This window comes from Parasteatoda tepidariorum, chromosome 2 (assembly GCF_982258835.1).
Source record: "Parasteatoda tepidariorum strain Cologne lab strain chromosome 2, Ptep-v5.0, whole genome shotgun sequence".
NCBI lineage: Eukaryota > Metazoa > Arthropoda > Arachnida > Araneae > Theridiidae > Parasteatoda > Parasteatoda tepidariorum.
In genome coordinates, this window is record NC_141756.1 from 128,717,285 (window position 1) to 128,743,150 (window position 25,866).

Consider the following 25,866-nt stretch of genomic DNA (forward strand, 5'->3'; position numbering starts at 1 on the left):
TGTGCATTATGTTTTGTTTTAGTTCCTTGTATTTATTAATGAAATAAAAAAATATGTTGACTTTTTGCATCTTTTTTCTTCAAAGAAATTTTTTTCAGGGAAGCTGTTAACAAAGCCTCTTATAGTAATTTTCCTTATTCAAAATAATGGAATAGCAATATACACTGCCTCAAAATTAACATCAACATGTTCCTTAAACTTACAGGCATCCAGGAGAGTTAGGTAAAAGCGTTTCTCCCACCTAGGAGAGTGAGTTTTCTGATAAACATGCTCAAAATCTTTCCTTCGTTGCCAACTGAGAAGGAAATTTTCTACGTCAAACCCGGGAAAGGCTTGTTTATCCCATGGACCGTTAAACTCGTTGCCGGACGCCCGGCGAAGTAATTTTCCATGTCTTTCTCTCTACATGCCTTCCTTCTTTTCGTAGTGACGTCACTCATTTAACCCACTCACTTTAGCTGGGCCGAAAGTTTGACACTTTACAACCTTCCCTCCTACCATTTTACTCAATGAAGGTTTTTTCTTCTTCTTTCACTAAAAATTCTATTTTCTTGATGGGAGTCGCATTTTTATTTGTGTTGCAACTGGAGAACTAACTCATTTTAATAATAACTTGATAATTTTAATAGCTAGTAATTTATATAAGATGTACAAAAAACACTACCAACAGTTTAAACACTTACAGTCCCTGTTCAAATTATTAAACGCACTATAAGATTTTATGTAGAATCTTAATGATCAAGTGATACTATACAGCTTTATTGTTTTTATAAGACTGAAACCGGTTTTCACTCGTTGACGTTCTTGCATTAATGGGTGAGCATTGTAACGCAATACCTTAAACATAAATACAAATAGAAAGTATATTAAAAATCTCATCAATAATCACAAATTGCATGTATGTTTAAATTTAAAAGTATTGCTTATAAATACATGTCATTATTAGGAAACTACAGTGCGTATAATAATTGGGTCGAATTTTTATAATATACTTGATATAATACCTGATATAATAAATATTCTATATTTATATATATGGTCTCATTTATCCAATTGTCGAATTTATATTATACATCGTTTAATTTAACCCATTAGTACACGAGCATAAACAAGTGGAAACCGGTTTCGTGAAAACAATAAAGTCGTATAGTGTATAATTAAGATTTTAGATAGAATCTTATAGTGCGTCGAATAATTTGGTCTATATAAAATGAAGAAACTGCTTCCGACTATTTCTATACTCGCTGAAAGTGTACGAACGCACTGTCGAAAATTTCTTATACATACTTACACAAGATAAAGTAATACCGACTGTTTCCATACTTATATAAGATGTACAAAAATACGACTCTTCTTATGCTTGAAAAAGATATAAAAAACAGTCTGTTGCACTTTTTGTGTAAGGTACATAAAAAGAATTTTTAGCTATTTCTATAACTATAAAATATTTAGCTAAATTATTACCTGCTATTTCTGTACTTGCAAAAGCATTTCGAAAATCTTAAAAAAAAAAGCATCTTGTATAATGTTTTAAAGAACGGTTCATTTAAATAAAAAAAAAATCTATATTTTTGAATGAATTGTTAGTCGAAGACACTAAAGAAATATTATGATCGGATTAAATGTTAAATACACGGATAAAAACAACGATGATAGTAGCAAATTGTGTAATAAATGTCACGATTTCATGCCCGACACTGAATAAATGAGAAAAAAAATTAATAACATAATTAGAAACTTACTTTAAAAAAAAGCCTCACGAAATATAAGGAGAGTTAAAAAAAATAAATTAGAAAAATAATTCAAATTAATCTATTATATTGCAACCCATTAAATGAACACTTTTCTGGAGAAAAAAAAAATGTAAATTTTTAATAGAAACTTTACTTTGGAGCTTTCATTAACCTAAATAAGTATTTATTAATTGGGAATCTTTGATTCTGTTATTGGAAACTCTTTAGAAGCGTCTTTTTACAAAGATTCATGTCTAACAGATGTCATTCGTAAAGAGCTCTCAAAAGTATCTTCCCAAAATATTGTAAAATAAATATTTTATACAATTCATTATAAACATTGTATAATAATTTTATTATTTTGAAACTAACAGTGAGAAATGAATTTTATAACAGAATATGTGTTTTTGCCAAAATTTTCCTTTTCTATTTTACAAATTTAACTTTTCCGCTTTAAAGTTTTTCCTTCGAGAGTTAAAAAAAAAGTTACTAAATACTTATGATTTATTTGATAAAAAAGTTTTGTAACATTAAAAACATTTCTTGAAATTATTTTTATTAATTAATTGTTGTGTCACACTTTGTATTTATGCTAGTTAAGAATAAAGTGTTTGCTCAATGTTTATTTTTACACTATTTTGATTATTAAATTAAAAGAATTTTGTGATAATTATTTTGAGATGTTTAATTATTAGCCCACATTTTATTGATTATTTGAAACATACGAGATAGAAATTGAAATTTCAAGCACTTTACTAATTTTGCATAAAAAAAAATATGTCTACGCATGTGTGAAAATTTTTATTCATCAATTAATTTTATCTGTAATTTATTTTTAGATTTCACTTATTACATTACAACAATATAATGAAATAATGAATGCAATATAGTCGAACATAATGGGGGTATATTTAGAACTAATTGATAATTTTTTCTCAAATCTTTAAATTCAAAATATCCGTAGTGCAATTTCATATTTGCTTCAAATTGTGTGAATTTTAATCTCTATATATTAACAAATCGCATTGTTTTGGGTGTTCACCTTAACGTTGAATTTTTTTAGTGCTCAAGGACTTCGAAACTTAAAACTAATATTGTAAAAGTGTTCAGAGATTTAGGTGAAATAAAAAAATTAATAATTCTAGAATTGTTAACTGTTAAACTTGTTGGACAAAGTACCATTAGGTCAACTTCACAGGAAACAACTACGGAGTTCACATTTGGCATGCTGAATGGCCATATTTCTTTATGAATTTAACACCGAGTTTTTGTTTTTTCTTTCGAAATTCTAATTTGCTCAAAAGTTATTGCAATTCAATGCTTTATTGAACTAATTGTACTTCTCAATTATTTTTGCTTTACGTTACATTTTGCTGCGCTGCTTCAAATTCTATAAGATTTAAGAACTACGAAAATGTGTTGAGAAATATTCAAGGAGTACGGTATGAAACAAAAATATACAATTCGATTATTAGTTCGAAATATACAATTCGATTATTAGTTCGAGAACTGTTAAACTTGTAGGGGAATAAAGCAACATGTTTGCCTCATGAAATTCAATGACGGATATGAAATTAAACTTGCTGATAGGACCATTTGAACTTTAACCAGAGTTCATTTTTTTAAAGTTATTTAAATGATTTTTTGTGATTTTTTTTTCTTTAAATAATTATAGTGATAGTTGAAAAATGTGTACAACTGTTTTCATTTTATAAGCTCTAGATAGACCTGATGTCAAATAAAAAAAATTAGTGCGTGGAGTCCCTCCGCGCGGAGGATGTTAAACTTCGTAACCTGCGACGTTAATTGTAGAAGAATCAGCAGTCGTAGAAGGATCACTAGTTCGATTCAACGACTCTTTTTCCTGCTCTGCTCGCTTCCGTGCTCTGTAATCACGGTAATATTGTGCATTTTTCCCTCGTGGACCTCTTGAACCAGTGGAAGTGCTTGGGGTTGCCTCATCGTCTCGCCCTGGAAAATGTATTTGTATTAATAATGCATGTGAATGCGTCATAATGTAATTTCAGAAGAGAAACAATCAATTGATATTCACAAGAGACGTACCTTGACATAACCTTAAATCCGTCGCATTGTCCGTGGGATTGTTTTCACTCATTTTTTACAATTGTTATCCACTAAATTTGAAAATAAAAAATACTATCCTATTAAATTATATGTGTATCAAATCAAACTAAAAAAATATTTATAGAAAAACAATACTTTTACGACTTTTATTCTTTTGATGCTAGTGAGAACCAAAACAATATGGAAATGAATGAGGGAAAACTGGATCCCACCACGTGATTTCCCGGCCAATAAAAATGTAGCGTTAAACGTTTAACGCAACCTTGTTGGAAGTCGCATAGGAAGTATAACTTCAATAACAACAACAACAAAAATTATAAATACCAAGATTAACATCGAAATTTTTAAAAGTATAAAGACTGAAGAGAGATAAAAATCGTTTATAATTTGAACTGCTATAAACTTGTAGTTGTAACATGGTTATTAAATACTCTATGTAATCATATTTATTAAAGAACAGGATTGTTTTCTTCCCACACTCTAAGTGGTTGCCATTCCAGTTTTTACAAAGTTTTTCGAATTATTCCATGAATCGCCACAAACTGTTAACGACTAAAATTACGGAATTCTTTATTCCTAAGTTAATTTTTTAAAAGTACATTTCATTATTTTTCCAATTCAACTATCTTTTCCTCTTTTTTGTCATATTAAAAAAAATGCTTTCCTAAAATTATAATAATTACATATTTTTGAAACAAAATTATCCTTTTTTTTATCGACTTACGAGAAAAAAGAAGACCAGCGGAGGGGAAACGGTTCATTAAAGCTAATTCTGAGAAAAAATGAATTTGCTGACTGACAAGAACTATCGGTTCATTTTTACGTCGCCCCGTAATAACTCTCGGGGGGTTTGGGCTAACGATTTTGCAACTGGGGCTGGTGAGCGAAATGAACTGAGGGTGTTGCCACCTAGTCTATTAAAAAGAAGAGCTTTTAAAAATTTGTTAAACCAAAAATTTGAGTGATATTTTAAGCAGCACAAAATAATGTGAGCATTAAATGTGTGCTAGAACAAGGTCACAAGTTTTTCGGAAAATTATATCAAAGTACGCTTTTTTCTGGGTATGTAATACATTTCATTTTTTTTTTCGGTGGCAATTTATGTTTTAAATTGAGAAGCGAGAGATTTAAAACTTACTAGAAGCATTAAATCCTTAAAAATGCATTAACATTTATTAATAAATTTGCATTTTAAACTGTATAACGTTTCTCTGTTACTGCGCTTCATACTTCCTGCATTTATAATTGTATTACAACTACATTTCATTTCCTATACTTCACTTTATCTCAGACATTTGTGATGTCAAATTTTACTTCTTATGTTTTAACTAAAATATTTGTTAACATTTTTTTAACGAATTGTTCATATCACATGCATCTTGCATCTCATGCAGTTACTTAACACAAAAGAATTTTCGTAGCTTTGTTATGGTAGAAAGGGCTTAGGTCAATAGAGTGATGCACCACCGTTCAAAAAGTGTTCTTCAGTATTGTTTCTAGTAAGGTATTTTACCCAAATTGTTTTCGAGGCAAATAGAAAGAAAAAAATTCTCACCAAACCCATTCTCCTGTATAATTGTGATGTCACACTGAAATAAAAATAATGATCCAGTCAAACCAGAGTTCTCTCTATCCCTATTGCAAACAATTTTAACCCATTTTCCCGCTCCCTTTTATGACATTATTCAAGCAAATGACACAAAAAAGAAATATAAAAATGATTGAACAATATGCAAAAGATGCGCTCATTTCTTATGACTCTTCGTCTTGCGTACAAAAAAATTGAAGGACGGGAAACGAAGAAGCAAACAAGAGAAAATGCTTATCAATAGATGGTTTTAAAAATCGGTATATATATATTTTATGTAGAAATGACCCAAAAATGAAGAGAAAAAAACCCCCCATCGAAGACAGAAAAAAGTTCATAATAACCACTCTTGCTCTGGCTCACTATATCCACAAAAAATATATGTGCTTAACAAAGGCACATTTCGTTCATTCTATCCGGGAGTTCACTATAAACCATCTTCACTATAACGGGGTTTGACCGTATATCACTTATTTACAAAATCTATCTACATTCAGAGAAGGAAGTCTTCCGAACAAAAATAGAGATTTGAAGTCTGGGCATTAATCACTGGACTTTATCACCTGGCGCAAAGCCCAATTAGAGACATTTGCAAGAGTCCCCGACATCGCCTAATGACGTCATTTAAAGGTGCATCCAATCCTCTTCCCCTATCTACTCCAAATGGTCATTACCTACTGCTACTAAATTTCCAGCTATCAAAAGAATCTGCGGTTTATTTTTGGTTGAATTAGACGGTTAAAAAAAGAAGTCAGCTGTAAATCTAAAGTTTAAAAATTTTTTTAAAAGATCGAAACATAATCATTCACATTATTTTAAAACCAATAAACGTAGTTTTTGTATTGTATGTATCAGTTTGTATCAGTCTTGTAACTACAATTTATTTTTGGCTGATTTTGATGGTTGTAAAAAGAAAGCATTCAGCTTTAAATTTAAAGTTTAAAAAATTTTGAAATCATAAAAAATCGGAAGATTAATATTCACATAATTTTTAAGCTATTGGAAGTATAGTTGGAAGCTTCTGTACAGTAGTATATATAACATTTTGTAAAAGATTTGTTATTCAAAATAAAACGGAAATTTGGCTGTTGCATTATCAATAATTATCTAAAACTCATCAAAATAAAACAATTTTCGATAAATCTCTAATCTTCATTAAAAAAAAGAACCATCTTTGAATAATATTAAGTATAAGAAATCGAACATTAAATTTCCGTAATGTTATTTACCTAAAGTAAAAGCTAGACAATTTAGATCTGTAAACTTCAAAGACATAAAATTCGACGATTTTCCATTGTTCATTTAAATCTAATCTACAAGAGAAATAAAACATTTTTTGATTGTTTATATATTTTGAAGACAATAAATATCTATATATGCCTACTGTTTAAGAAATAAACACAAAAAATGTGCATGAATTGCAATTTAGTGGCCTATTACTATGGCATGTCTAGCTCATGTAAGCCAATTTGGCATACTGTGTTTTGTCTCATGTGGGGGTTATGAGGCATCAACAGGAGGGGTTTATAAATGGATCATGTCGATTAAATGTTCATCGTACAACTGATTTTCTCAATTCAGTAACCTAAAGCCGTGATAGATCAGGGGATAGAGCGTTCGTCTTCCAATGAGGTAAACAGGGTTCGAATTCCGCATCCTGCTTGCACCGATCACAGTGCTGACGTGAAATATCCTCAGTGGTAGACAGATCATGGGTTAGAGTCCCCTTGCCGTCGGAGATTATCGTGGTCTTCCTCTCCGTGTAACGCAAATGCGGGTTAGTTCCATCAAAAAGTCCTCCGCGAAGACAAATTTCTCCCAATTCTCGATCCAGAAGTTCCCTTGTCTTCTGGATTGCTTTCAAAATGACAAGGATACGGAGTTGGATATTAGAAGTCATAAACACGAAAAATTGGGTCAGCTGTTCAACGACGGTTATAAAATAAAATGAAATTAAATACAGTAACCTAATATGACAGACGGAAATCACGAACTAATATCACTTTTCGTGTTTATCTTTTAGCACAGAAATGTTGATAGCTCAAAATGTTAACACCTCAAAATGTTAACACCATCTGAACATTTTTGCAAAAAAATAGTGTTTTTAACTTGAATAAATGGAAACAAACTCTCGTTGAATTCTTTTAAAAAACAGTTTTATCCATAACGTTATAGGCATTCGGAGCTGTGTTATGTTCAGTATTAATTACTATTAAGACATAAAACTTTTGATTCAAAAATTAAAATATTCGCTTTTGTTTCGATTTCAGAGATATTTACTAGAGTAAACTCCCTTAAATATCGCTTTCAGAAAACAAACGCTACGCAGAATGTCTCTATTAACTTCGGTAACTTAAGTAAAGATTGCAATGTGTTTTTCAACAGAGAAATTCTATATTAAGTGCAGAAGTCCTACGTTATAACGTGCTTTCAGGTATATCGCGTTTATCTTTTCCTCTGACAAATTGTATTTTAAGATCATTATTATTTTTTATTTGGTAAAGCGGTATTTACTAACTAAATTCTGTAATATAAATTTCATACTCTCGTTTTGACAGTTTGCTTTAATGACCGATAACTTTTATAAATAAAATACATTCTACCTAAATGTATCGCCATCAAAGACTTTTTTCTTATTTAAATTCGCGTACAAATAAAAACTTACGCTAAAAAATTGTTGTCATTTAAATTAGGAATGATGGTTTACTCGATTTTAACGCGTGTTAAGCCATTTAATTCTGAAATAAGTCTGCAAATAGTATTAAAAAAGAATTTAAAAGCAAAGAAAAGAACATAAATCAAGCAGCAAAATTAAAAAAAACTCTCGCATTAAATACGCAACGCCTTTAATAGAATAAAAAATTATTCTACGAAAAGAAAAGATTTTATTAATTAAAATGACTCAATGACGGCTGAATTAATTCTAAAATTATTCTCCCCCCCCCCCCGAAGAATAAAATGGAATATTTAAGCAATTTTGTTCTGTAGTTACTACACTGAATAAAAAATATTTAATATGGGAAGAACGTTAGAATAATCTGTTTATCAAAAATATTTGATTCATTAAAAAAGGCTAAAATATTAAAGATAAAATTACAAAGAGTAAAAAATTTCTCTACAAATAGCTTTTTAATGTTACCAGCATTCATATATAAATTCATATATATTTCCTTCATACAAATATGCAATATAATATTGTATTATTTTGACACGTTAAAATATATAGACTTCTTATTTGCATGACAATTATATTATTTTGATATTATATGGTAAAGCTAGGAGAGGTTGCTTGCAATTCAAAATAATAAATGTTATTTTTTTCTTCTTTAAACTCACCATGTCTATTTTTTATGAACTTACATAATTATTTTTATTATGCTTTTTTTAAACAACAGTTTTCATGAAAATCGAGAAAGAAACGAAATCAAGACTTTGATTATTCTGCCTTCCCGTAACAGGAACCCTCTAACACGGCGATGAGCATGCATATTATCACAGGATCTGCAGATTGATTTTACTTTTCGAAAATATATTGTTTCAATATTGTCAACTTTTATCAATGTTAAAAGATAAATATGCATGTCATCACAGCATCTGCAGATTGATTTTGCCTTTTGAAAATATATTATGTCTTGGTGTTTTTTGCAAGAATCTTAAACGATTTTTGTTCATTTAGTTTTAAGCACCAAAAATGAGTTACCGCCAACGTTCAGAGGATGAAATGAGGCTACAGAGAGACTTAAAAATTCCCTTAAAATCCAAATGATTTGTAGAGAACTCAATTGACGCTTGTGTGAAATTGAAGGAAACAATTTGAGGATGTGTCGTTGCCAAGGTAGGATTCTCGATGACAGCGAGGCATGCTCTCACGTGACCAAGATTTACTGAAAGGCTTCAAGAGAAGATGAGTCCGTTTAGAATGGGGTCATAGAGATTGACTCTTCTCTGCCTGACTCTCGACGTACTTTTTTATATGGAAACAAGGAGCCTCTAATGCCCAAGAAATCGATCATTAATGGCCCTTGCTCGTCTTGGGCTCTATTATCTCATTTCAATCGGAATGACGCTCACGTGACGTCATCATTCCGTGGATGTCAGTATAGCGTGATACGAACTCTCGATTCCCGGAATTGATTTCCGATGCGAAACGATTACAAATTCTATTCTGGTCGGTTAAGGAGGAGAAGAAATCTCTATTCTAAAGTAATACAATATTAGAAAGCACTTCTTTTGTGGATATAATTGTGTGAGCTGAAGACGGGATTATATCTTTTCATTTTTCTTCCTGCTTTTTAATTTTTTTACTATAAATATAAAAAAAAAATTAAAAATGTTTTATTTTAATAACTTTTCTTTTTTTTTCTCCAATCTTTATTATATTATTTCCCATGTTTTATTATATTATTTCCCAAAACGGAAACAAAAAGAAAACGAAAGTAAGTTAATAATAGATAATATCAAGCGCTAAATCACTATAACATAGCACAATAAAAACAAAGAGAAAAACGAAGAAATTAATAAGTTTTATTAACTGCGCATAAGCTGCAAGTATATAGAACTCATAAAATAAGCTAAAATATTGAGAAAAAATGGAAATACATATATATATATATATATATATATATATATATATATATATATATATATATATATATATATATATATATATATATATATATATATATATATATATATATATATATATATATATATATATATATATATATATATATATATTGTAAATTTCAAATACATATTACAAAATTTACCTCACGTATAAAATGTCAAACTAATACAGATTCATCAAATGATCTAAAGATGTAAATTGTTTTAAAAAATTTCTTACATTGGGGAGTCTTTCGCTCGTGTATAAACTCGACAGAATAATTAAAAATTTATATATATATATATATATTCGTCGGATAATTTCTAATGTAGCTACAATCTGTAGAATTTGTTTCCTTCTTTCATAGTGAATTTCTAGTTTTCATTTGAATTTAATTTTAATAATAAAACTGTTTTATTAATTATATGTTCGCCGAATTCCTAAGTATCATAATCTATTTCATTTGCATTTCTTTTATTTAAGTGATATAATTATTTTATAATTATTTAAGTGATATAATTATTTTTATATGTGAGAATTTATCTCCGTTATTCAATTTATTTAAGTAATCAACTCGTTAAAGAAAATAAAAAAATTGCAAAATTGTTTACTCATGTATACGTTTGTTATAATTTATACATGTAAATCAATCTTTTTTATATTCAATTTAAATTGTAACTTTAGTAAAACTAACTTAAAAGCAGTGATTTGTAAGTTTAGATGTATTTTATTCAAAATCGAAATTTTGAAACAGGCGCGGTAGAAAATATTCTAGTATATATTTTTAAAATATTTATTTTTAGTAAATAAGTTATTTTTGGCGCTTAATTTAACTTCCATTCAAGATTTTTATGCACATCTTATTCATCAAGGGTTTGTGTTAAAAATTTAAAAAATTGACAACTTTTTTTTAAATTTAAAAATACTAATTTTGTTAAACGATTGGTTAAACATTTCTAATAAGCAAAGTTTTGTGCCTCAGTCTTAGTTAAACGTGGTCCTTTTCAGACAATTAAAATGTGTCTAAGACCTCTGAAAATAGTTAAATCCTAAAAAGGGAACTACGTTATTTGAACATCCGAAAAATGTGCGATTATTTTAACATCCAAATTTTGTATTCAAGTTTTTCTTTTAATGAATGAAGGTTACGTTATTTTAATTCCTGATTTTTATTGCATTCTGTCAGTATACGAAACTTGCATTAAAGTTACTTGAAATGTTGTTTAATGATCTGGAATTTCTTATTTCATTAATATCCACAACTTAAATTAATTTTTTGAAATGACACGTTATTTATTGATCTCAGAAAACATTTCCCTTTCCATTCCTGACTAACTACAATAATTATTGTCTTAATTACTTTTGTTTGAAATAGTATTTACAGGATATCTGCACACCTGGAAAGTCATGAGAAATAATGGAAAGTCATGAATTTCGGTATTGAACATAATTTGTCATGATTTTAATTATTTTTTTAAAAAAATCATTAAAAGTCATAGATTTAGGTTGCCGAAAAATCTCAATTTTAAAATGGAATATCTGAATGCGAACCGAATATCTGAATTCGTAGTAAAATTCCCACTCAGTGATATTTTATTAAAATATAAAATGTTTTTATCATGTTCTTTAAAAATTAGGGTGTGCTTTCAAAAAATGAAAGAAAAAATATCATTTCTAGAGCGAATTATCTTTTAAACGTCTGTGATTTCAGAATTTTTTTTTTTTTTTATCAATTTAAAGTTTTAACTGAAGCAAGCCAGTCATTGACAAGTTTGTTTAATTCCGAATTTAAAACAGAAAAGTCAGGAGTATTTCTTTCCTTTCTGATGAGCAAGAAAAGTATCTTTAAAATATAATTCCGCAGAAAAAAATTATTATTATTAATTTTTTCTTTTGCTTTTGTATTTTCTTTCCAGTTATTTTATTGCTTCAACTCTTTCTTTACTCTGTTTTTTAAATTTAAAATCTATAAATGTGAGGATGCAGAGTATAACAGTTTTGGTTATACCTGTCATTTAATTTAATGCTATTATAATGCTTTTTTTAATTTTATTGTTGTGCTTTCGTCGGAGAAAATAGTAAATTCGTTAAGTCATGAATAATTTTAGAATGAGTCATGGAAAGTCATGGATTTTAAAATCTAAAATGTAGCAAATGTATTTACGATTAAATAGTCAACTCACTCTTTTCTAAGTTTCACTATGATTAACATAAGAGTTATCGAATCCAAAATAAAAACATATCCATACCAAAATATCTTGACTGAAAAAAAAAAAAAAAATAATAATACAGTGACAGAAACTATTGAGATCGAACAACCAGCCATACATGCTGTCGCCAAAAAAAAAGACAGCCAAAAAAAGAAAAAAAATCATATCGGGGAGGGGGGAGTATAAGCAAAAAGAAGGGGGGTGGAGAAATCTGGAGGCTTCTTCCGAATAGAGAAAGGTGACTAGAATAAAATTCTCGTGACAGTAGCAAATCAAAAAGGAAAGAAGAATGACAAAAAAAGAAAGAAAGAAGAAACTCCGAGGAGAAAACATCTGTTTTGAGTATGAGACAACTGTTAGGGTTATTCTTCACTCTCCTCAGCAAACGGAGAGGGGGTGGGAGTGATATGCAAATGACGCTAAATCTACTCTTTTCACCCCTTTTTCAGAAGCCATTCAAAAATATCTCCTCAAGCTCGATAAATCGCACTCTTTGCCAACAATCAAAAGATATTCAGGGGGAGTATAGGGATATATATATATATCCCTTTTCTATATATGTATATGGGGAGGGGGGGGGGACAAGTATTATATTGCTGGAGGTTTTAAGGCCATTCTCTTTTCAGTTGCTTAGATTTGAAATGTTTGCTCGCGTGTTTGTTTGAGAAAACCACCTTTTTTTTCCTTCTTTTTTTTATGTACGACTGCTCACTCTTTTTTTTTTTTTTGATGCCGACCCATTTCAAAATGCTGGATTTCGACAATCATTGGATCGTCGTTCGAGTCATTGATACGCTGAGACGAGATCTCTTGGTTTGATTTTTCCGAACAAATATGCATTTTTATGGGTCCGAGGATGTCTGAAAATTAGTGTTTTAAAAAAATATATATATTATTTAATTGTTAATGTAAATTCATTAACATTGAACTACCTTATACTATTTAAAGAATGTGATGAATTTAGACGTTAGGAAATGGGACAGCCTTTCAAACACCTTATAATTTATATATTCTACAATTTATATATTTTATAATTTATATTATTTTATAATTTATATTCATTACCACTCTTATTTGATTACATCTTCTGTTTATATTTTTCACAATTTATCTTTTGCATCTTATATTGACAGTCTGTTCAGCTCATCTTTTCTCAACCAGCCCTACCGCTCATTTTTGCCACTACTTGCATTCATTTACCGCTTATCTCTTGCTACATCGTTTGTTATCACTCCCAACCGCTCATCTTTTTTATGACATAATATATTTACATTCTCTAATTGCCACATTTACAATTAACATTTCCTACCTCCCATTTTTCTATATTCTATACCGTATCTGTAATTATCTCACTTATATGACATCTTTTATTTAAACCTTTTAATGCGTCAATATCTCAGTACATACGGATAGTTAAATTCTGATTTTACTTCTCTAATGTAGCGTCTCTTAAGAAAAATGCTAAGCATTTGTAAACAAGGATATTATCAATTAAAAAAAAAATATCTGAAAATGAGCCTAAATGCTGTCCAAATAACCGACAGTCACAGAAAATTGAACAAAAAAATATTTATCAGCGACAAAGAGAAAAACTTTATTCAAATAAATGCAAAACTAAAGTGCACGATTTTAAAATTGTAAATCTAAATCATAGTTTTTTAACATCATTTCGTGAATTTTCAAAACTTTCGAGACCATCCAATCAAAATATGTCACAAATTGTTCACTCATTTTAATATGAAATGAGAAGTAAAAGAGAAAAAAAAATCCTACAATGAGACAGTTTCAGTTTTAAGAATGTATTTTTCTGTATAAATCAAAATCACATTGTTACTGACGAGTTACTAATGAAAATTTAGTCATTCTTGCTTGACACAGCAGTGATTACTTAGATGAATATAAAGTTTTTTCCGTACCTGTAATATTGATTTCTGACCATTGTTGTGTATACATTTGCATTACAATTTTGATTAAAATTAAAAGAATAAAACCATTATGAGTGGTTTTTGCAGATCACCCTGTATAGTGCTTAAACATATTATCTGTAAATATAACCGAAAGGAAGTGCTTTGCATATCAAGATAGAGGGTTCGTGTATCAAATAATGTGACTCTGGTTCGAATTCCAGCGATGGCCACTCGCTCATAATTCTGCTCCCGGCTCGCCTCGTAAAATATCTTTAGCGGTAGAGTCCACTTGCCATCGCTAGGGGAGAGTGGGGTCAATTGTAACATTTTTTACTTAACTATTTTTAACTAACAAAAAATCCAATATATTATTAGTATTAATTGAAAGACGAGTAAAGTAGACTATCCTCTACTAGAAAAAAAAACTTATTTTATATGTTATTATATTAGTTATTAACAATTTTTGACAGTCGTGCACTTTTTACAATTGTCCCCACTTGCAGGGTCAATTGTAACAGTTCATGAATTCAACTAAAACATAGTTAATTATATATATTATCATAGTTGTGATATATTTTTTTATTGATCAAAATAGTAGTGATATTTTAGGAGTAAAAATAATAATGAGCAGAGACCTAAAGGATTAAACTTTAACTTTAAGGAGTTAAAAATTTTAATTTATGCTGTGAAAGGTGACAAATAAAATAATGCACATGCAACATTATATAAATGATATAGGAAACTATTAGTGGTTCTTAAAGAGTTAACTAATGGTTTGTAAATATAAGATTATTTATTTTCAGCTGTTACAATCGTCCCTTTACTTATTGTTACAATCGTCCCCAAAACGCTATTTCAGCTTCATTTAGTAAAAACAATGCTAGTTAATTAACAAAACTAATCTTTTTTTTTAAATGTTAATGAAGGTGTCCACTTACATATTCGGTTAATAATTTTTATTTGCTTAAACAAAATTACTTTGTTACAATGTAATATTCTAATACCAAAAAGGTAAGGGTGAAAATATCTTTTGTGATGTAACTCTTTCAAAAGTACATAAAAATGGTTGCTAGCAGGGATGTACATGTAGATTTATTAAATACACACCTTGTGCGCCACCTAGGAACCAAATCTAGAACCCGACACTCGAAATTTTTGCTCTGTTACAATCGTCCCTGTTACAATTGACCCCACTCTTCCCTATAACAGTGGAAACTTTCGCCTTACCCCTGTCACGCGAATGCTGGTAAATTCTTCAAAAAAGACCGTCACAAAGACTAGTTTGTTCAAATATCTAGGAGTCTTCAGGTTTAGGCTCAAAATTGCAAGACTGCAGAGTTGAACATTATAGTCATGAACCCTATAATGGGTCAGCTTTTCAACGCGAATTATAAAATAATAATAAAATAAAAAAAAACTGCTGTAAATGTGGTTAGGCGATTACACGAGAAAATAAAATAGACGTTCACTCATTTCACAATAATAATAAAAACGCTAATTTAAATTTCCATAAAGAGCAGTGATTTGCAGTTGTCTGTATTGTAAAGCACACTTGTTATGCGAAGCGGGCTATAAAAGGTTTCTTATGGCACGATTGTTTGACTGTAATAAATTCTCTGCATAATGTTCCGATCTCTGCTGTTAATGAAAGCACACATTTAAAAGTGCACACTAATGTTATTAGACACCATTTTTATCCCCCAATTCAGATTTATTTACCGTGTCCTTCAAGAAGTCCCGAAAACAAACACTTCCTCAATCATACAGAACATTTTTATTTCTGGATTCTCATTACATTTCTCTTCCTCACCTCAATCCCCCCCCCCTCTCTTATTCAGAACAAGTAGACGGATACTCAGACGAGTGACCCCCGACACTTTCTTTAAAAACGTGCAGAATTCCGGAGATTCTCTAAAACAGTAAATGGAACAGGAAAGGCAAGAAGAAAAAAAATAGGGGTGGTCTTAAGGAAAGAAGGGTGTAGGGAGAAGTTTTAATACTTCACACAAATACCTATCAAATGAGGGTGGGGGTGGTAGTGAGGAGTCTTATTGTTATTCTGGAGGGGGGGGGGTGCCCTTTCTAGACAGGCTGCATTTTAACATATGAGACTAATCGATCTTACAGTCTAGTCTAGACGCTGTGGCCGCGAGCAGTGGCTAGGGTAGATTTGTGTTTGGGTCTGAGTCTACCTTCCGCGCGCTCTTCATCTTCTTTTCATTGTCTTCCCTCTTTCTTTCTCAACTGTACTAGAATTACTTTTGTGCAGGTTTTCGGCTGCCCGACATTTCAAATTTAGGATTGGATTACGTGAAACGGAAAAGTACCGGGTTGAATGGAGCAAAAGGAATGGAATAAATTCAAACCCAATAAATCATTTAAGAGATCCACTGATTTTAAATAATGAAAAAGTTAAATGAGCGAATTTTCAAACCTACAAATTACAATAATTTATCCAGGTGAAGTGAAAATTGAAGGATCGGAAAACAAATTTAAAAGAAATGAATTAATTTTAATGACATAAGTCGGTTCACTCAAAAAAAAAAAATACGAATCATAGATTTATGTCATGAAAATACCTGATTTGAAACTTCAAATCATAATTATATAAAACTCATACAAGCGATACAAATTTCAATAATTGGCTGTAATCAACTGATTTAAATCGTTGTGCCAATATAAACTTTTTAAATATTTTGAATTGAATATACACTGAAGAGCCAAAAAAAACTGGTGCAAGCATGAGTATGCAAATAAAGGAGTATGGAGCCAATCAAAGTACAGCGCTGCGATCGGCAACGCGTATAAAAGACAACGAGTGTCTAGCACAGTTCTTAGATCGTTTACTGCTGCTGCAATGCCAGGATATACAGATTTAAGTGAGTTTGAACGTGGTGTTATAGTCGGCGCACGGTAGATGGGACATAGCATCTCCGAGATAGCAATGAAATTTGGATTTTCACGTACGACTATTTCACGAGTATACCGTGAGTATCGGAAATCCGGTAAAACATCAAATCTACGACATCGCTGCGGTCGGAGAAAGATCATGCAAGAACGATATCAGGAGATATCCCCACCCCCTCTTTCTACCACTGGTTTATGGACAGCCCTGCAGGATTCATGGTGTCAATTATCTCCAGCACTACTTCACACATTGATCGAATCCATGCCACGTAATGTTGCGGCACTTCTGCGTGCTTGCGGGGGCCCTACGCGATATTAGGCAGGTATACCAGTTTTTTTGGCTCTTCAGTGTATATACTTGCAAGGGACGTCGTGCCAATTAGGTTCGACATACAAGCGTGACGTCGGCCGTAGCCCTCCAATCAAATCAGATCCGAAAGTTTGATTCAGAGTGATAACTAGAGCCCGGATTTTGATGACCTAAAAAATCTCTACTAATGTCCTTAAAAAATGCGAAAAATGCCCTTAAAAAGTGCAAAAAATGCCCTTAAAAATGCTCTAAAAATGCGAAAATTGCGCTAAAAATGCCTTATGACATGACTTAAATAAAGTAAAAATATCGAACTAAAACAATGTTTTACTCTTTAAAATTATGAGTCATTTCAAAAACTATAAAGCAATGCAATACTTGTTCTACGTTCATTAAAGTTTGAAAAATATGTTTTATATCCTAAAATAACAAAAAAAAAAGAAAAATATATTGACATCAAAACATTTTCATTTTGTATAGAAACTTTAATGAATATAACAACTTACATCTAATAATATTACTAAATATCAGAATTACATTGGATTATTAAATGTTTTTTGATATTTTGAAATGTAAATGAGCGTCTCTTGTCTGAAAGTAAATTTTTATAACTGGAGAAGCTTCTTTCAATGTCTACTGATGTTAATAGTGCGTACTTGAAAAAGACGGTCTCACTTACTGACAATTCTTCTTCAATTTGAAAAGTTGTTGTTTCACCTGTTAGTATCCTAGAGATTTTCTTCATTGTTTGGAAGCCGGTGTTCTTCTCCAAAACTTTGTTCAATTTAGCTGCTATACTTTGTCCTATTTTTCTCCTTGCTTTTTGCAACACTCGACTCAGTACATCAATATAATTTATTGCATTGCTAAGTTCGAGTTCTTGTTTCTCCAAGCTTGTAATTGTCGAGGACACAATAGCAAAGTTAGACTTGATAAATGCTAAATTTCCTTTGATTTTATCAGAAGCGAACACGTTTAGCGCTATCTTAATTGATTCAGCATCTTCTGAATCAAAACTACTGACGATAGACTTCACTATCTTAAAATTTTCACTGTAGTATACGAATGCATCCAACCAGGTACCCCATCCTGTGATTACTGGTTTAGGGGGCAAAGCTGACTAGGAGCAAATGTTTTGAAACATTTTTTGAGAGTTACAATATGAAATGTAAAATTATGAGACAAATCTTGCATTTCATGTAATAAAAATACCCCAAAAAATAATAAAAATTGGAAAAAATTACCAAAAACCTTAAAAAATGTTTTAAAATGCAAAATACGCCCCAAAATTTTTAAAAAAATGCCCTATAAATCTAAAAAAATGCTCTAAAGGACAAAAAATGTCCAAAAATGCAAAAAATGCAAAAAAATGCAAATGTCATCAAAATCCGGGCCTTAGTGATAACCGAAGCCTTAAAGCAGTAACGTTCACGTGCCATACACAATCACGTGATTAGACACAACCATGTGATTAGTTGCAAGTACCCAATTGTACAATTCGAACAGATGAGATTGTACGATATAGAACTGTACAGGATAAAATTGTGCTCAAAAAGATATTTTAATAAACCGAATCAGTCCACTTAATAAATACAAATCGTTGATTAAAGTAACAAACGAGTTAATTTAAATGAGTAGAATCTTTTAAATCAACTTCTTCAAATCTACAAATTATATTCCATGATTCAAATCAACTGATTCGAGTCAATATATTTACATCAAATATTTGAAATAAGAATTTGATTTTGAAATTGCATTTAAAATATGTTAATTAAAAATGATTTAAAATTAAGATTGTGACGAAGAGCACTAGAAATTATACAAAAATATTTTAATTAGCTTAGATTTAATTAACTCAGTAAAATTATAATTCAAAATAGTGAACTGATTAGAATCTTCAAATAAAGGCATTCTAAACAGCAACTATTTTAGCTAACCGATATGAATAATTGATTTAATGCAATATTGGTCAAATTATTAGACGCACTATACGATTCTATGTAAATACGCAATTATTAGGTGATGATATACAACTTTATTGTTTTAACACGACTGAAACCGGTTTGAACTTCTTAACATTCGCGTATAAATTGGTGAAATTAGACGATGTAGATTATAAATTCGACAATTGGATACATTAGACGATATATTATATAAATATAGAATATTTATTATATCAGATATTAAAGTAGTATGTTATAATAATTAGACCAAATGATGAGATGCACTCTAGTGTTTTAATATTTGCATGTTTTGCACGAGCTTATATGCGATACTCTTATATTTAAACATACATGTAATGGGTTTTTTTTTGGAAGAGATTTTTTATGCACTTCCCATTTATATTTATTTTTGACTTATTGCGTAACCCATTAATACACGAACATAAACGAGAGTAAACCGGTTTCAGCCGCGTAAAAGCACTGAAGTTGTAGAGCATCACCTGATAAGATTTTACATGGAATCTTACAATGCGTCCAACAATTTCGCCAGGGACTGTTAGAGATTTGAATCGCTGATTTAAATAACGAACAAATTTAAATTTAATTCAATGTTTGGAATATTTCTCACTCATTCAAATAAGCACATTTATTCAAGTCCTGATTTGATCGAGAATAAACGAAGCAAAACTCTGATGACGTTGAACAGAACTCTGAAACAGAATCCTGGATTCGTGCCACTTAACTATGAATCTCCTTATTAGATTCTCCAAGCTTGAATCTATTCATTTAAATGTATGAATCAACTCATTCAAATCAGTGGATTATAATTATCGATTCAAATTGATAGATTAGTATCTTTGAATCAAATAAAAAATAGCCATTGATCCTTCTCAAATCAATGATTTTTATCCTCCAGAATATCAGAGTTAAGACGCCAACACAGAAATATAATTATTAATTAACTTACCATTAAATAATTGAATCAATTAGGACTTCGAAATCAGCCTACTTAAATTTTGAGATTATTGGACTTATGAGATAATAACAATAATCAAAATTTTATGTTTCATGTAAAAATGTATATTAACGTGTTTTTTTACGAACATTTATTTGTTGTTTTTTATTTATATAGTTTTGATAAATTTAACCTCAAAGATCATGAAAGTTACCAAAGTGTAAAAAAGTATTTTTCCGACCTCAAAAATTTCACAGATCTGATTCTTTTGTTGTTCCCAGTTTTGGGCTTTTCATTTTTCCTAATTCAAATGTCATTTTCCATTGCTCTATTTTCACTAATTATTCTGCTGACAAAAAAAAAATGCTTTAAGTTTCACTTTTTTTTTCCTATTTGTAAAACAATTTTAAAAATCAAAATTACTTTAGACACGCAGTTAACTTTATCAAATACAAAACAAAACGTGTGACATATATTTTCTGAATTTATTTTCTTGATATATTTTTCAGAATTTGTTTTCTTGACGTATTTTTCAGAATTTGTTTTCTTAATACAGTTTTCAGAATTTGTTTTCCTAATACATTTTTCAGTATTAGTTTTCGTAATAACTTAATCCTAATGTAACTTAATCATTTAAGTTTATCCTAGAATAAAATATCCTAATAATACTTTTATATACACAGTCAATGCCGCTAACTCTTTCGCATTATACTAAAGATGTTATGCTCACATTTAAAATATTAGAGTTAAAATTTTCATAATTGACTCTTGGTTTAAAAAAATGTAATTAGTATAATTTTGGAACTTGGATATTGCTTGTACAAGGCCTAAAAATGGTGGAATTTTCAGTGTTTTCGAACTATGAAATTCTTTGCATCTGTCGAGAGAAGAAAATCCGTGCAATAATCCTTATCCTAAACTAAATGTCTAAATAAAAAATCAACTATTGCTTGCATAACATATCTTCAGAAATGGAAATGCACCCATCATAAATTATGAAGAGGGTCAACATGTTTCGAGGACTCAAAACAATGGCTTTTTTCAAAACTCTCAGGATGTTATTGAAGATACCCAAATAGATTTTTTTTTAAAAACGCAATGTTGCCAACGAAAAAGTAAAAAATAGAAATTTCAATTTATACTACTATGTGACTTTTTTTTTCGTTGACAACTTTGAGCTTTTATTTTCAAATCTGTTTTGCTTTCATCATTAACATCCGGTGGATCTTGAGAATGGGTGCTTTTATTTTGAATGCTCGAAACATGTAGACTCTTTCTACCTTAATAATTTTTGAAGTATTTCTCTCTCAAGTAAATCACTCGTATGTTTGTAATTAACATAAGGTTGATGCATATAATTAACTCCATAATAATCTTAACAACAATGTGTCAAAATAATTATTTTCTTCACTCGTATTAAAATTGGCGAGATAAATTTATCTTTTTTTTTATGATAAACTATTTTCCGGTGCGAGAGATATTATTCAAGATATTATATAAGGGAATATTATTTAAACTAATGAATAAATATATGCAGCGATAACTTTCCTTTTATACTATAATAAAAATAACCAGATTTTTTCTGAAAATCTGAAATCTTTTCCATATTGAAATGCTCTTTCATTTTTTCCAAGAAAACTGGCTGTAAATCAATAAAAGCAGTTTCAAAACACTTATAGATGCTCTCAAAAAGCAATAGATCATGAGACATTAAAAATGACAGATTTTCATGAGACATTACGCTGTTATTTTGTAAGGCATTTCATACTAATTTATTATATTTTTACTCCTACCCATTAAAAACTAATTCATTAACACAAAGGCTCTATAAAGGTGCTGTGTAATGGGGGATAGCCTGGTCGGTAGAACGCTAGACTCCCGTTCGTGAGATCAATAACAGCCGACCGAAGACTTCCCCTGCAATAAATGTCTCAGTCGGGTCACAAAGTCCTCCATTCCTATAACAAATTATGCCTCTGGGGGTACTGGATTGGAGATCTATCGTTCTCTGGTTCAGGTCAAAATTACCATCTGCGGATGAATGCGTGAATGGGTCCGCCCTATAAACTGGTATGACGGAAGTCGAATTTTTGGCCTACTGAAAAACAAGAGCACCCCTAATGCCTTGATAGCTTACGATAACGGCAACAACATTTGCGATTTAATTCAAAATTTTAAATAAAGTTTAATATATTGTAACAGAAATATTTAAGAAATATTTTTTTTTGTACTTAATACCGTCACTTATACCAGTACATATTCATATAGTAGACGATAAAATGGTCACCCAATAACGATATGTTCTTATTTTTTTAGGTTGCTTCCGCGTGAAAAATCTCCACATTTTTTTGAAGTTAAGTATGGAATCGTCATAAACATTCACATGACGCTTTTAAAGGTGAGTGGAAAAAAAAAACTTTTTCTACTATTTTTCTATTGAATTTAACGACGTATCTTGCGATGTGTAGTACAGTTTTTCCGACTAAAACTACAACATGGATGATACTTAACGGGTGATTTCCCACCACACATAGAATCATAAATTGAAATTACAGAATTTTGTTTCTGAACATAAATATATTTTTTTATGTATTCACAATTGGTATTCTAAATAAGTTTGTAGTGTGTCTACCACTGCAAAAATATAATTCCAATTCACTAGTATATAAGACATGTTAACTCGATTCTATAAAAGGGTACCTTTTCATAGATGAAGGTTTACAGGGTCGATAACTATTAGCCCACAAATTCAAAATATTTGTTTTTTCAGTAAACATATTATTCTTGCGCTACACGTGCAGATAAAAACAATAGAATTGTCTAAGTGACTAAATAACTATTGACTAAGATATTTTATGACAATCATTTTTTCGTTAACAAACTAAACGAATGTTAAAAATAAAGTTTGTTTTCTTACCTGTTACGACGCACAATGCTGTGAGCTTGACAAAATCCTTCGAATTTTAGAGGAGGTTTTCGAGTTAAAAAAGGTTAACCTCTGTTCAAAGCCACATTAATAATAACCTTAAATAAATTTTTAAATAGTTTTATCTTCAAAATTTGCCTGATAAAAATAAATTTATACAAACAATTTAATTTTCCTCGGAAAATATAATTATTTAAAAATGTAAATTTATCTGATATTTCATAACAAAACTATGAAAGTATATTTTGAAACATAATTTAAAAATTTTACTTTACTACTGGGTTGCACATTAGTGATGCTAAATTTGCATTTCTTATAGACATTTATATCATCATTTTGGTGTTGAATAAAGTACAGAAATAGTAGGGAGAAGTTATAGTTCCTTCTTTTTTTTAATATTTTTTAAATAAAAATATTCAAGTTAGCAATTTACATGTTTTTACCCACTATTTAAATCTAAAAAAATGCAGTTTCTGTGCAATAATTTATTAAAAAAGATTGTTTAAAATTAAGTTTTGCAACTGAAAACAGAAGAAAAAAATTTACTCTATTCTGGTTTGTAAATGCGTCTTTTCTCCCACTATACTGCTGTTGCAGAAAAGCATTATTTACAGAAAGGAACTTCCAAGATTTTATTTTCATCTGATTTCGTTTGTTCGCTATAGAAATCGCAAAGAAAGTTTGCTTCTCTTGCGAAATTATATAATATTTGAAGTAACTACTGTACATTTTTTGCGGTATAAAGAGTAAGAATAAAATAAAGATAAGATAAGAATATAAAAAATGATAGTTTAAGGAAAATAGATTCGGAGAAATATCACAGTTATTAAACAGTCATGTTATATTTTGTATTAAATGAAATTTTTTTAATTTTATACTTTTTATGATTATAGCAATTACAATGTTTTTAATTGCATAAATAATAAACATAATAACGAGACCACCTGCAATGATCATCATTTTAAAATATTTAATATTTTTATTATTTATTAAATATACAATAACGTAAGTGCAAAAACTTAAAATATCACATCAGGTTTGAATACAGAATTCTAAACTTTTGTTTTGCAGACTGATTCCTAGTTCCTAGCAAAACTTTATAAATATTTCGGTTTTAAACCGCGCATTAAATTGTAAAGTTCCGCAATATGTCATTTGGCGGTGATATTAAGATTATGACAATTAATCCTTGTATAAAACTATCGCAAAAAGGGATTTTGGATGTGTTCTATTCCTAAATTGCGTTAATTTATAATTTAAAAAAAAAAAGATAAATTATCACCCTTATGCAGTAATATTATTTTTAAAAAAATCGTGACATTTGGTACATTTTGAATCACATTTAATATGTCATAGCGAATTTCATTTTTTCGTATGAAAAAAGAAAAAGTAAATTGATAATCTAAACGAAGTCATTTTAGATGAAGAATTAATAATACAAACTAAAAAAAAAATATATTAAACTTTAACCGATCATCGGATGAACATTTAAAAACCTCTAAGAACTAAACTAAGAAGAAACAATTTACGCAAATTATAAGTACTAGGGCTAAACCAAAGGAATTATGGATCACCGCTCTTGGGGGGGGGGGGAGATTTTTTATGTTGCATCCCCCTTCATCGCCCCCCAACTCTCTTTTCTAAAAGGCCGGGGGAATGCGGGGGAGGTGTTGTTAAATGAGTTGAAGGAACAAAGTGGGGGGGAGTGAGAGGGTGGGAGGAGGTAGGAAATCGTTTAAGTGTCGTGTAGCGGCCGAAGCTACAAGAAAACGGCGGGCATAATCTTCCTGTAAACAAACTGTGTTTAAAAAGAGCTCGTTAATAATCCACAAATTGGGTGGGTCACAAAGGTGGGAGGGGTGGGGAAGGTAGATTTATTTAAAGAGCAAGAAAAGTGTGCCAAAAGATGAAGAGGGGGAGGGAGAGAAAATAAAAGGAGAAAAAAAGGTATGGAAATTAGAGAATGATAAGGGGAAAGCAGCAGCAGACTCTCTCTACACAGCAGGTGCTAGTAATAAGGATCTCTTTAAATGTTTTTGGCAGGAATTACTGAGAGATCATCCTGATTTTTAATAATGGCATCTACTTTTTCCTTTTTTTTTTCTTTTGATATCTTGCTTTATTGTATGTTTTTATTTGTTTATAAATTTATTTGTTTATAAATTTATTTGTTTATAAATTTAATTCGTTATACTTTTATTTAATTTTCGCTATTTGGCAGTGGTGGAAATAATTGGGTATATTTTATATTAGAAATGAAAGTGTCAATTTTTTGACTTATGAATGACCAAATTAGATTTTTCAATAACATTTATATTCGAAAAGTGAATCGAAAAATTATTAACTCATAAAAATCATCCACTTTTTTTTAAAAAATTTATTTTCTTTTTAAAATCTGTAAAAGTACAGAAATCAGTACAATGCCAAAAAAATTGGAGTTCTCAAATAAAACTTATTCTTCTAATTGTATTTGCTAAAATATATTTTTTTAAAAATATAAATTAGCAATCGAAAAATAAGTTTAATTTTTATTGCAAATAAAAACAACTTTTATATGAAAATAAAAAAGAGGATGTTTGATTCGTTCTTGCATAGACCATCGTAGGATGCAAACCTTAGTTTTGTTATGCATTGATGTATTTTTGATTTTGCAAGTTTTTTTTTTCTTTTTAAAAACTTCTGGTTATTTCGATAAT

The 25,866-nt window shown here is 29.9% G+C and overlaps 1 protein-coding gene across 10 annotated transcripts in view; it reads left to right on the forward strand.

Moving 5' to 3' along the window:
• The window catches only part of LOC107443893 (uncharacterized), a 273,621-nt gene that overhangs the window by 79,768 nt on the left and 167,987 nt on the right, over positions 1 to 25,866 (forward strand). For all 10 annotated transcript variants that reach the window (XR_011636254.2, XR_011636255.2, XR_002376833.4 and 7 more), the window contains exon 2: positions 22,561 to 22,642. The gene's annotated coding sequence lies outside the window, so the exon portion shown is untranslated. The remainder of the gene's footprint in view (positions 1 to 22,560; positions 22,643 to 25,866) is intronic.